Source organism: Tamandua tetradactyla, chromosome 5, assembly GCF_023851605.1.
Source record: "Tamandua tetradactyla isolate mTamTet1 chromosome 5, mTamTet1.pri, whole genome shotgun sequence".
In the NCBI taxonomy this organism is placed as follows: domain Eukaryota; kingdom Metazoa; phylum Chordata; class Mammalia; order Pilosa; family Myrmecophagidae; genus Tamandua; species Tamandua tetradactyla.
The window spans coordinates 18,282,469-18,296,620 of NC_135331.1; the positions used below are offsets into that span (position 1 = coordinate 18,282,469).

General features: G+C 42.5%; 1 long non-coding RNA gene across 1 annotated transcript in view; it reads right to left on the reverse strand.

The window, feature by feature from the left end:
* Positions 1–4,413: 4,413 nt before the first annotated feature.
* The window catches only part of LOC143682275 (uncharacterized), a 30,732-nt gene continuing 20,993 nt past the window's right edge, over positions 4,414–14,152 (reverse strand). The window contains exons 2-3 of the long non-coding RNA XR_013175064.1: positions 5,529–5,584; positions 4,414–5,374 (exon numbers count right to left, since the gene is read on the reverse strand). This is a non-coding gene — a long non-coding RNA (uncharacterized LOC143682275). The remainder of the gene's footprint in view (positions 5,375–5,528; positions 5,585–14,152) is intronic.

Here is a 14,152-nt window from a genome sequence, read left to right on the forward strand (position 1 = left end):
TCTGTTTCCTACCTGGCCCCTGCAGGCACTTGTGTTTGGTACCCCTGAATAGCCTAAGGTTTTTTGTTTGTTTGTTTTTTGTTTTGTATGCTGTATGGTGGGGTCACATTTCATTCTTTTTCCATTTGAGTATCCCGTTATTGCAGTTGAATTTTTTCTTTGCTTGTTTTTGTTGGTTTCTTTGTTTGGGAAGTGCATGGTGGGTCCCCCACGTGGCAGGTGAGAATTCTGCCACTGAACTACCCTGCACCCCTAACTTAAGGTGATTTGCACCCCACACTGAAAATCCTACCAATTTCAAGCCTAGAGGGCTGGAGCCAATTGATGACATTTTTGCTGTTGTATTTTATCCTAGAAGTTCATGCTGCTTCTAAAGGACATATGTGTTTCAGTGGCTTTATCGATAGTGGGAATAAATTACTGTCACTGGGTTAATGAATGAACTGAACTGGACGGGGGAACAATGAAGCACTGGCTTTACTTTTTTTTCTCTCACAGCCTTTCCACACTCTAGCCCATTGTCAGATCTCCTTCTCCTGCCCCTTTGCAAGATCTAGGGAGATCTCACAGCTTTTCAGTACTTTCAACTATAACGGTCTAATTTTCAGACATTAAAAGTCCAGTCCAATAAAAACTCCATTCTCATATTCAGTTCAAGAAATATGTCTCTCCCCTACTCAGATCTGATGCTCGGATGGCTCAGGAATCTGCAGTAGAGACAGGGGGTGTTTGTCCTTTCTCTCCACCTCACCAGCTCACCTGAGAACAGGTGAGAACAGGTATCATTTTCTCTTGGGTGTCAAATGTCCACTGATGTCTTGGCAAGTGTCCACCCAGAGTGTCACATAGGGCACACTAGGGGATCTTTGGAGAATCCCATGGGGACCTCTTGGGGACCCAATGCAAATGTCCAAAACCTCTCACACACTGGTTTCCAGTTCATCCCCCAGGCAGCACCACACGTCCTCTTTCTGAGTTCCCTTGCCTGGCAGGCGTCCCTCTTGGGTGAACCTTTTCAAGACTATGCAGACCTAAGTATACTCCTGGTTAGTCATCTGGATATGGGAAACAGGCAGACCTTGGCCCTGCAAAATGGCAAGCACATTCTCTGCTGCCCTCTCTCCTCACCCTGCCAACAGGGACAGCTCCAGGCAGCCTTCAGCAAAGAAGTAAGAGACCAGCCAGCCCCTTTCAAGGTGTTCCCTTGACTTGAGGGTAGGAAGGAGAAGGAAAAACCCCTATCAAGGCCTGTCGACAAAACCTCTTATGGATAAAACCTTGACCTTGTCTTATATAGTTTGGAGCTTGATGGCTTTTGATGGTCAATGGGCCACTCTGGCCCCCCCTTAGCAGAATGAGGAAGTATTGTCCTCCACTGCCCTCACCTGTGAAAACTTTAGCCGAAGTTCTGGGTCAACAGGAAAAGTCTTGTTTTACACCCTGTTATATCAGTGATGGGCCAGCTGTGTTGTTTTCTAAGTTGCACTGGGAATAGGGACAAAATTGGGAAACATCTCATCAAAAGATAAGAGACTATCACTGTTCCTACAACTGAGAAAACCAATGCTGACTTCATCTCGAAGGGCTCTGCGTATTGCTTTCCCAGGGCATTTCTTTTCTCTCTCTTTTCCTTTTTCTTTCTGTTTCTTCAGAAACTAAATAAACAAATCAGAGAATGCTAGTCCCCAGGATACAACCAAATCCCCCATAGCTGTCAGAGAATGCTTATGTTTCTGCTCTAACGCACCGAGTCCCCAAATCTAAAATGCTTTAAAAAAAAATAACTTTGATGAGGACAGGCAGACGGTTCCCATCTTGAACCTTATGAGGTTTTCGCCAACATCAGAAAACAGACTTTTTCGTAGATTTCTTCTCCCTTTGGGCTTTTGCCTCTGTCTCTTAATTTTCCAGTGCAAGCAGCCAGGGTACCCTCTTGATACGTGGGATCATTTGCGCTCATAGTAATGAACAATGTAGACCAGTGATGGGTGCTGGCTTTACAAATGAAGCAGTCACGATATACTGTGAATTTTCAGATACAGCACCCTCAGGAGGGGGCAGGACGGGCGCCGTGGCGCTCTCCCAGGACTTAGAGAAGCAGAGCATTTTCCTCACCTCAAAAGAGACCCTGCATTCATGAAACAGCCTCCCTGAACTCTAGGCAACCAGAATTCAGATTTCAGTCTCTGTAGACTTCCCTACTCTGGACTGTCATGAAAATGGTATTGTACAATAAGTGGCCCTTTTGTGTCTGCCTTCTTTCACTCAATATAGTGCCTCCAAGGTTCATCCATGTTTTAGCACCTATCACCCCTTCATTCCTCTTTATGACAAAGTGAAAGGCCATTCTATGACTAGTACCACATTTTGTTTATCCATTCATCTCTTGATGGACACTTGGTTGCTTCCATCTCTTGGCTACCATGAAACGTCTATGAGCGCTGCTGGACGAGTTTTTGTTTGAACACCTGTTTTCATTTTCTTCAGGTAGATACCCAGGAGCGGAATAGCCAGGTCATATGGCAATTCTATGTTTAACTTATTGAGGAATCGCCAAATTGTTTTCCGTAGCGGCTGCCCCATTTGACATTCCCACGGACAATGCATGAGGGTTCCAATTTCTCCACCTCTTCGCCTCCTGATTCTTCTTCCATCTATATAATCTCATTACTAAAAAACATAGTAAAGGCATACTTACGGGAAGTGTGCATTGACGCATACATTTATTGAGAGCCTATCATGTGCCAGGTACTATGCTATAGGCATGGGAATTAAACATTCAACCGTGGTATGTTGGTATGCTTTTAGTGGCAAGGGGCAAAAACTACAAACCAATTGAGGAAAAAGGGTGATTTTGATAGCCAGAAAGTGAGAGACTCTCCCTTCTGACCTGGCACCTTCCATCTTTTCCTTCTCTCTCTCCCTGTCACTCTCCCCATCTCTCAGGTCTGCTCTCTTTTGTGTTGGCTTCTTTGGTAGGTGTCTTTTCCCCTAGGGTGTGACAGAGATGGCCAGAGCTTAGCAACCCATTAGAAACAGAGTCTCCTTCCCACAATTTCCAGCACGAGCTTCAGGATCGATTCAGCTCTGACCGAGGTCAGGCCAGGTATGCACACCTGAGCCAGTCCCAGCAGCCGAGGGGCTGGAGTGTGCAGAGTAGCCAGGCGTGGCTCAGAGCGCCATGCGGGGGGCCAGGGGGTAGCTTGGACCCCTCCCAAGCTGTGGGTGTGAGATCAGGTGAGGGCTGGCTCCCCCAGAGGTAAAGGGTGGGTGGGTATTACCAGAAGCAAAAGGAATGGATGTCAGGCAGACACAACCAGCAGCCACACTGTGCCATCCTTGTGGGAGTCGTGGTCTAATGGGGGAGCCCCGTGTAAACAGATGCTGTAATTATAATGCACTCTGGGAATAAAGAAGAGGAGTTCTTCCAACCCGCGGAAGGGAGGGGGAAGGATTCGGGGAAGGTTCTGCTGAGATGACTCTGAAGCTGCGAGTGAAGAAGGAGTGGGAGTCCTCCCAGCGGGCAGAGAAGGACCAGCTCATGCCCAAGCCGGCGTCCCGAAGTCGCTGATGATTACAGACAGCTCCCAGGAGCCTATACTTGTCACAGTTGTTTTTAAAGCCACACCTGCAAGCCTAAAGCCAACATGCTGCTGCCGAATCCACGGTGCACCTGCTGACGAAGAACCCAGGTCTTCTGGGCGGAGCTTAGCAAGCCACCATGTGTTGACCAACCACCCAGGCCTGAAAGGAGGTCCTGGAACGTGGGGTGCCAAAACCAGGATCACCGGAACGAGTTGGCTACCCTACACTGACATCTCCCTAATACCCACGTAGAGGGTAGAGGGTGCCTACAGCCGAGATAGGTGCCAAGGGGGTGTGTGCTGTGTGTCAAAAGGGCCCCACTTCACGGAGGGTTTTTAAACCAAGCAAACCGATGAGCAGCCAGCGGAATCAGGCTCGGCTTGCAGGTGAGTTTTATGGAGTGGAAGAAGTTTTAAAGGAATTTGAATTGATTGCTAATATTTATAAAAACCCATCAAAATTCTGATCACCAATTTATCTGGGTAAATCTAAAACCCTTGTGCCCTGCCCTGCTCCTCAAGCTTCATCTCCTCCTAGAAATAATCAGAAGGATGGGGCCGTGGCTACTCCCCATTCGGAGCAGAGGCTTTTCTGTCCTTGCCAGCCCCTTCCTCCTTGCCTCGCCCGGACCCCTTCCCCCTGTGCTATACCTGCCTGACCCCCACAGCACTGCAGTCTAGGGTTTTTGTCACTGGTAACAAAACAATTAGAAGAGAGGTAGATAATACAACACAGAAGTCAGATGAAAGATCATAAAGTCAACTGCTTGGTGATTTCTATTTTCAGTCGTCTCATCCCACCCACCCATCCCAAAGATTATAGGACATTTTGAAAGGGTGTGGGAATTTTCCCTTAATGCAATGATTCCTAACCTTGGCTTCACCTGGAAAGGCTTTTAAAAAAACACTAATGCCCTGACCTCCAAGGGGTTTGATGTATTTGATTTGGGGTGCAACCCAGGGGTGGGGTTTTAAAGGCTCCCCCAGGTGATTCTAATGTGCAGCCAAAGTTGACAGCTACTGCTCTAAAGCTCCCTCTTGGAAATTGTCTTTTGTCGGCCCCCGATGTCACAGATCAAACATACAATTAAAGAATCTTTTTAATGTTCACTAAATAATCTCTCGTTCTCGAAGTATACACCTCCAGACATATTTAATCTTCAGAGGTCAAACAGGCACAAGAAACATGAATCGATCACCTATTTTCAAGTGATTTTGGGGGGGAGGGGTGTCAGGTACGTTATTATCTAAAACAGCACCTGAGGACCTCGTAAAATCTAAACATTCCCAGCCCCACATCTGTCTAATTGATGTGCTACAATCTAAAGGATACGCTCTGACAAAGAACACATGCTATTTATCAGGGCTAGAGTCTTAATGGTGTGTCACGTAAATATGTGTGCGTTGTTCAAAGTGAACACCCCTCTCCAAAGTGCAGCCTTGACGCAATCGCTGGCAAACTGAACATGCCTTTTCCACGCAGCGCATTTTCCACGCACTCATGCTCGGTGCTTGTAAGCTCCCTTCCACCAGGGCTTTCTAACGGTACGTGAAAGCAACTGCTGGAAGGAAAAACAAAACCTGTTCTGTGGTCTGGACAGAGTCAAGGCATTCTACCTTTCCCACTGTCAGCTTTCCCTGATCAAAGATGCAGCCTGCATCAGCCTTCCCTTTTCACGCGTGGACCGGCTGTCCAGTTGGTAAAAGCAGAATGGTTCTCCCTCACACCCCATCACAGCTGTCTGCATCTTGCCTTGTAGCGTAGTGTTCGCTCAGTTTCCAGCACCCATCTGTGACTTGCAAAAGAAAAAAGAGATGCGTGTGAGGAGTGAACAAAACAGTCCATTTCATCCTACATGAGCCTCAAATCATCCAAAATTCGGTGGCCCTTTGAAAGACACCCACCCTGAGTTTATTCAGAACCTTTTAGTAGCCGAGTCTCACCATTTGAACTGAAGGTCCTTTATAAGTTTCTTCCGCAATTTTTGGACTTTCCTTTTCTTCGAAGAAATGGGGAGAAAATTAGAAATGTCAAGTGGAACACAACAACATAGTTTTCCCATTTTGTGTTTTTGTGCACACAATCAGGTAAGTCAACACCAGTTTACCATTTTCTTGGTAAATTGAGAACAATTTTTATCATCATCACAGGAAGTACAATGGTGGCTTTTATCTTTCAGAGCAGACCTAGTCCGTAATTTAAAGTGATTCAGGGAGTCACCTTCGATCCTGGGACAGTTACTGAGTCAATGATTCATTTACTCATGCAGCAAATAGCTATAAGCTTAGAGGCTGGTTTCCTGATAGATTGGAAAGAAGACGTGGAAGTGAGATGGTGATGAAACTTCATCATCGCAAACTGAATCTGAGTCCAGCAGGTGGACTTGAAGGTGAGAGAGGGACTCCGAGCAGATGGCCTGGGTTCAAAGCCCAGCTTTGCCACTGCTGGGCCTTGGGCCTTGGGGAAATGAGGTCACCTCCCTACAGTTCAGTTACCCCACCTCTAAAATAAGGGACCTAATAGCACCCACCCCATAGGTTTTTTGTGAGGATTACATGAGTCAATATTCCTAAAAAGCTTGCAACAGTGCCAGAATAGTTTATGTAATGGCTGCCCTCTGTGAACAAAACACACACACAGGCAAGAGCTCATGGGGTGTCTCTCTCTCTAAGCCCAACTCTGCAAGGAAAATCATCACCCCCACCCCGATGTGAAATGTCATGCCCTGGGGTGTGACTCTTCCTGGCAACATGGGACATGACTCCAGGGATAAGCCTAACCCTGGCACTGTGGGATCAATGATGCCTTCCTGACCAACACGGGGAAAATAAGTGTAATAAAATGAAGTATCAGTGGCTAAGAGAGTTCATATGGAGTCCAGAGGCTATTCTGGAGGCTATACTTATGCAAGCTTTTTGGCAAGGTTTGCCAACCCCCATCAAAAATCATTTCTATTAACCCTCAAGAACGCCCAGGGCTCTGTCTGAGATCCTACAAAAGTTGCACACACTACATTTACTTTTCAGAAGTCTAAAACCTTCAGATGGTTCCTAGACTAGATAAATCCTGACACCCAGAGCTGCCAGTCTCACCAAGAAGAGTAACCAGTTCCATGCCCCTATTCCATATTGTCAACACTTCTTCTCAACGTGAAAAAGTTAGAATGGACAAAACTCAGATATCCCTAAGGATTGGGAGAAGGACCAAAGGAGGAGGAGGAGTTATAATAGAAAACTTAGGATTTAATAAATGTGTATGACTGCTGAATCATTATATTGATATTTCTTTTTAGTCTCCGGTATTTTGGAGGAGCTAGACAGAAAAACCTGAAATTGTGGAACTGTAATCCATACCAAAGTTTGAAATCTGTTCTATAACTGCTAATTAAAATGTCCTTTGAAATTTATTGCTTTTGTATATATATATAATATTTCACAATAAAAAAGTATTTTAAAAAGCTTATCTAGCCGGAGAAGATGGCGGCTTAGTAAGGCACGCGGGTCTTAGTTCCTCCTCCAGAACAACTACTAAAGAACTAGAAACAGTACAGAACAGCTCCCGGAGCCACAATAGAGACCAGACACACAGCGTAACCCATTCCGGAACGGCGGGAACGGCTAAGAGACTCCGCTGCGATGAGGTCCCCGAGAGGCGCGCGCTTCCCCAGGCCACAGTGGCTGGTGGCCGGAGCCCCTCCCTCCCTCCTTCCCAGGCCGGCTGGGAACTTTGGATCAGGTTTCCCAAGCCGCGGCTACCGACCGGAGTCCCTTCCACACATGCGGCTTCCCGGGTCAGCTGGGAACCTTGGATCGGCGGTTCCCCAAGCCGCGGCGGCCCTCCCACACATGGCTTCCCGGGCTAGTTGGGAGCTTTGGATCAGCGGTTCCCCAAGCCATGGCGGCTGGCGGCCACAGCCCCTTCCACACACGCGGCTTCCCAGGCCGGCTGGGAGCATCAGAACAGTGGTTCCCCAAGCCGCAGCGGCTGGCGACCCTCCCCCACAGGCGACTTCCCAGAGGGAAAGGAAAGAGTCTCCAACAGTAGCAGAGACTGAGCCCAACCTAACACCAATAGTGGCATTAAGGAACAACTTCTGACTACTAAAAATAGGCCCTCAGCTCAGGCGAAACTGATTAAGGCACAAGTCGCCGACTGGGCTAACTGAAAAAGAGGAAAGGGGGCGAAACAGAGCCTTCTGCGGCTGTTTCTACAGAGACTTCGTTGCCTCTGGGCTCAGCACTGGGATTACATAGGTTACAACTGCCCTGAACGCAGAAACAGGCTGCTTTTAGGGCTCCCTACCACCTGAACCTTCCCCGCGGGAGGGGTGAAACGCAACTCAGGTAGAATTCCTCTCTCAAGGAATTCAGATTCCAGGACTTCACCATTTGAAGCTATTAAAACCAACCTACAACCTTTCCTCTGTCTCCACCACACACCCAGCAGCGAGAGTCTTTCAAAGTTAAAGGAGCCACAACATCTTTTGCTGGTGGGACCTGCAGGCAGACAAGCACCACATATTGGGCAGGATAAGAAAAACAGAGCCCAGAGACTTCACAGGAAAGTCTTTCAACCTGCTGGGTCCCACACTCAGGGAAATCTGATTAAATGCCCAGATGCCAGCAAAAAATAACAAATCACACCAGGAAGATTGAGGATATGAGTCAAAGGAACAAACCAATAGCTCAAATGAGATACAGGAGCTGAGACAACTAATTCTGAATATACGAACAGAAATGGAAAACCTCTTCAAAAACCAAATCGATAAATTGAGGGAGGACATGAAGAAGGCATGGGATCAACAAAAAGAAGAAATGGAAAGTCTGAAAAAACAAATCACAGAACTTATGGGATTGAAAAACACAGTAGAAGAGATGAAAAAAACAATGGAAACCTACAATGGTAGATTTAAAGAGACAGAAGCTACAATTAGTGAACTGGAGGATGGAACATCTGAAATCCAAAAAGAAACAGAAACTATAGGGAAAAGAATGGAAAAATTTGAACAGGGTATCAGGGAACTCAAGGACAATGTGAACCACACAAATATACGTGTTGTGGGTGTCCCAGAAGGAGAAGAGAAGGGAAAAGGAGGAGAAAAACTAATGGAAGAAATTATCACTGAAAATTTCCCAACTCTTATGAAAGACCTAAAATTACAGATCCAAGAAGTGCAGTGCACCCCAAAGAGAATAGACCCAAATAGGCGTTCTCCAAGACACTTACTAGCTAGAATGTCAGAGGTCAAAGAGAAAGAGAGGATCTTGAAAGCAGCAAGAGAAAAACAATCCATCACATACAAGGGAAACCCAATAAGACTATGTGTAGATTTCTCAGCAGAAACCATGGAAGCTAGAAGACAGTGGGATGATATATTTAAATTACTAAAAGAGAAAAACTGCCAACCAAGAATTCTATATCCAGCAAAATTGTCCTTCAAAAATGAAGGAGAAATAAAAACATTTTCAGACAAAAAGTCACTGAGAGAATTTGTGACCACGAGACCAGCACTGCAAGAAATACTAAAGGGATCACTAGAGTCAGATACGAAAAGACAGAAGAGAGAGGTATGGAGAAGAGTGTAGAAAGAAGGAAAATCAGATATGATATATAAAATACAAAAGGCAAAATGGTAGAGGAAAGTATTACCCAAAGAGTAATAACACTAAATGTTAATGGACTGAATTCCCCAATCAAAAGACACAGACTGGCAGAATGGATTAAAAAACAGGATCCTTCTATATGCTGTCTACAGGAAACACATCTTAGACACAAAGATAAATATAGGTTGAAAGTGAAAGGTTGGGAAAAGATATTTCATGCAAAGAACAACCAGAAAAGAGCAGGAGTAGCTATACTAATATCCAACAAATTAGACTTCAAATGTAAAACAGTTAAAAGAGACAAAGAAGGATACTATCTACTAATAAAAGGAACAATTCAACAAGAAGACGTAACAATCATAAATATTTATTCACGGAATCAAAATGCCCCAAAATACGTGAGGAATACACTGCAATCACTGAAAAGGGAAATAGACACATCTACCATAATAGTTGGAGACTTCAATTCGCCACTCTCATCAATGGACAGAACATCTAGACAGAGGATCAATAAAGAAACAGAGAATTTGAATATTACAATAAATGAGCTAGACTTAACAGACATTTATAGGACATTACACCCCACAACAGCAGGATACACCTTTTTCTCAAGTGCTCATGGATCATTCTCAAAGATAGACCATATGCTGGGTCACAAAGCAAGTCTCAACAAATTTAAAAAGATTGAAATCATACACAACACTTTCTCAGATCATAAAGGAATGAAGTTGGAAATCAATAATAGGCAGAGTGCCAGAAAATTCACAAATACGTGGAGGCTCAACAACACACTCTTAAACAACAAGTGGGTCAAGGAAGAAATTACAAGAGAGATTAGTAAATATCTCGAGGTGAATGAAAATGAAAACACAGCATATCAAAACCTATGGGACGCAGCAAAGGCAGTGCTAAGAGGGAAATTTATTGCCCTAAATGCCTATATCAGAAAAGAAGAAAACGCAAAAACTCAGGAATTAACTGTCCACTTGGAAGAACTGGAGAAAGAACAGCAAACTGACCCCAAAGCAAGCAAAAGGAAAGAAATAACAAAGATTAGAGCAGAAATAAATGAAATTGAGAACATGAAAACAATAGAGAAAATCAATAAGACCAGAAGTTGGTTCTATGAGAAAATCAATAAGATTGATGGGCCCTTAGCAAGATTGACAAAAAGAAGAAGAGAGATGATGCAAATAAATAAGACCAGAAATGGAAGAGGAGACATAACCACTGACCTCACAGAAATCAAGGAGGTAATAACAGGATACTATGAACAACTTTACGCTAATAAATACAACAATGTAGATGAAATGGATGGGTTCCTGGAAAGACATGAACAACCAACTTTGACTCAAGAAGAAATAGATGACCTCAACAAACCTATCACAAGTAAAGAAATTGAATCAGTCATTCAAAAGCTTCCTAAAAAGAAAAGTCCAGGACCAGACGGCTTCACATGTGAATTCTACCAAACATTCCAGAAAGAATTAGTACCAACTCTCCTCAAAGTCTTCAAAAAAATTGAAGTGGAGGGAAAGCTACCTAATTCATTCTATGAAGCCAACATCACCCTCATACCAAAACCAGGCAAAGATATTACAAAAAAGAAAACTACAGACCAATCTCTCTAATGAATATAGATGCAAAAATCCTCAACAAAATTCTAGCAAATCGAATCCAACAACACATTAAAAGAATTATACATCATGACCAAGTAGGATTCATCCCAGGTATGCAAGGATGGTTCAACATAAGAAAATCAATTAATGTAATACACCATATCAACAAATCAAAGCAGAAAAATCACATGATCATCTCAATTGATGCAGAGAAGGCATTTGACAAGACTCAACATCCTTTCCTGTTGAAAACACTTCAAAGGATAGGAATACAGGGAACTTCCTTAAAATGATAGAGGGAATATATGAAAAACCAACAGCTAATATCATCCTCAATGGGGAAAAATTGAAAACTTTCCCCCTAAGATCAGGAACAAGACAAGGATGTCCATTATCACCACTATTATTCAACATTGTGTTGGAGGTTCTAGCCAGAGCAATTAGACAAGAAAAAGAAATACAAAGCATCAAAATTGGAAAGGAAGAAGTAAAACTATCACTGTTTGCAGACGATATGATACTATACGTCGAAAACCCAGAAAAATCCACAACAAAACTACTAGAGCTAATAAATGTGTACAGAAAAGTAGCAGGTTACAAGATCAACATTCAAAAATCTGTAGTATTTCTATACACTAGCAATGAACAAGCTGAGGGGGAAACCAAGAAACGAATTCCATTTACAATTGCAACCAAAAGAATAAAGTACTTAGGAATAAATTTAACTAAAGAGACAAAAACCTATGCAAAGAAAACTACAAAAAACTGTTAAAAGAAATCACAGAAGACCTAAATAGATGGAAGGGCATACTGTGCTCATGGATTGGAAGACTAAATATAGTTAGGATGTCAATCCTACCTAAATTGATTTACAGATTCAATGCAATACCAGTCAAAATCCCAACAACTTATTTTTTGGAAATAGAAAAACCAATAAGCAAATTTATCTGGAAGGGCAGGGTGCCCTGAATTGCTAAAAGTATCTTGAAGAAAAAAAACGAAGCTGGAGGTCTCAAGCTGCCCGACTTTAAGGCATATTATGAAGCCACAGCGGTCAAAACAGCATGGTATTAGCATAAAGATAGATATATCGACCAATGGAATCGAATAGAGTGCTCAGATATAGACCCTCTCATCTATGGACATTTGATCTTTTATAAGGCAGTCAAGCCAGCTCACCTGGAACAGAACAGTCTCTTCAATAAATGGTGCCTAGAGAGCTGGATATCCATATGCAAAAGAATGAAAGAGGACCCATATCTCACACCCTATACAAAAGTTAACTCAAAATGGATCAAAGATCTAAACATTAGGTCTAAGACCATAAAACAGTTAGAGGAAAATGTAGGGAGCTATCTTATAAAACTTGCAATTGGAGGCGGCTTTATGGACCTTTCACCTAAAGCAAGAGCACTGAAGAAGGAAATAAATAAATGGGAGCTCCTCAAAATTAAACACTTTTGTGCATCAAAGAACTTCATCAAGAAAGTAGAAAGACAGCCTACACAATGGGAGACAATATTTGGAAACGACATATCAGATAAAGGTCTAGTATCCAGAATTTATAATGAGATTGTTCAACTCAACAACAAAAAGACAGCCAACCCAATTACAAAATGGGGAAAAGACTTGAACAGACACCTCTCAGAAGAGGAAATACAAATGGCTAAAAGGCACATGAAGAGATGCTCAATGTCCCTGGCCATTAGAGAAAGGCAAATCAAAGCCACAATGAGATATCATCTCACACCCACCAGAATGGCCATTATCAACAAAACAAAAAATGACAAGTGCTGGAGACTATGCGGAGAAAGAGGCACACTTATCCACTGTTGGTGGGAATGTCAAATGGTGCAACCACTGTGGAAGGCATTTTGGCGGTTCCTCAAAAAACTGAATATAGAATTGCCATACGACCCAGCAATACCATTGCTGGGTATCTACTCAAAGGACTTAAGGGCAAAGACACAAATGGACATTTGCACACCAATGTTTATGGCAGCATTATTTACAATTGCAAAGAGATGGAAACAGCCAAAATGTCCATCAACAGACGAGTGGCTAAACAAACTGTGGTATATTCATACGATGGAATATTATGCAGCTTTAAGATAGAATAAACTCATGAAGTATGTAATAACATGGATGGACCTAGAGAACATTATGCTGAGTGAGACTAGCCAAAAACTAAAGGACAAATACTATATGGTTCCACTGATGTGAACCAACATTAGAGAATAAACTTGGAATATGTCATTGATAACAGAGACCATCAGGAGTTAGAAACAGGGTAAGATAATGGGTAATTGGAGCTGAAGAGATACAGACTGTGCAACAGGACTAGATACAAAAACTCAAAAATGGACAGCACAATACTACCTAATTGTAATGCAGTTATGTTAAAACACTGAATGAAGCTGCATCTGAGCTATAGTTGTTTTTGTTTGGTTGTTTTTTATATATATTTTTTGTATTTTGTATTTTTATTTTTTTCTATATTATCATTTTATTTCTTTTTCTGTTGTCTTGCTATTTCTTTTTCTAAATCGATGCAAATGTACTAAGAAATGATGATCATACATCTATGTGATGATATTAAGAATTACTGATTGCATATGTAGAATGGAATGATTTCTAAATGTGTTAGTTAATTTTTTTTAATTAATAAAAAAAAGAACAAAAAAGCTTATCTAAAAAAATGTTTATCTGTGGCATGACAGATTTAAATCCATTAGCATTGTTACTAATCTATAAAACCATCTATGCTGATTTAAAATGGGAGGATCTAATTCAGAATTTCTACCACAATGGTCCACTGACCAGTTATATAGGAACCACCTAGGGTGTTTATTAACTTTCTAGTTTCCATCCCAGACCTAGTGAATCCCAATCTCTGGGTTTCAAGTCCAGGGAATCTGCCCTTTTCACCAGCCCTCCAGCTGACTGTGAAATGCTCCACAATTAGGAAAGTACTGATCATGTGAACCGATACTGACCCCTCTAAAGCCCAGATGCTGCTCTTTCAGATCCAGTAAGTCATGTTTCCAGTACTTCCTCTAAGTATTACTTTTATCCACAGTTTTTGCCCAATCATCTTACAAGCTATAATAGCATATGCATGTATTTTTTCTGCACATAACTCACTGTTTTTACAAAATAAATTTAGTGTAAAAGGGAAATGTATTTCATGAGTGCAAATGAAAAATAAGTATCTTGCCATAATTCGAGGATAACCTCAAATGTCATTTTAAAAATGTCAAATTCTGGCTGGACATTGATCCCTCCTGAAGTTCTGAATCTGGAGCATCATCTCTGTTTGAAAAAACAAAAAATATATTAGGGCTA